Here is a 321-nt window from a genome sequence, read left to right on the forward strand (position 1 = left end):
AGAATCCTCCTATGGGATGTTTTCATTGGATTTTGGATCATTTCAGAAAATAATCTCTGTGTCAAACACACGTTTCAGTCCTGTGGCGCTCTATAAGCACTACACTCCTGATCTCTGATGAACATCACGGACCAATTATCTCGTTTTGGTAAAGATGACAAAGTAATGAAAAAATAATAATTTGCGAACGTGGCCATTCTGGGCTTCCATAGATCTCGCTACGTTTCCTGCAGTGCAAGCGTCGACACTCCTCTCGTTATGAGAACTGTCATCACTCATACTGAAAGTGTTCAGAAATTCTCTTAATAAATATTTATATCA

Source organism: Labrus mixtus, chromosome 13 (assembly GCF_963584025.1).
Source record: "Labrus mixtus chromosome 13, fLabMix1.1, whole genome shotgun sequence".
NCBI classification, from domain to species: Eukaryota; Metazoa; Chordata; class Actinopteri; order Labriformes; family Labridae; genus Labrus; species Labrus mixtus.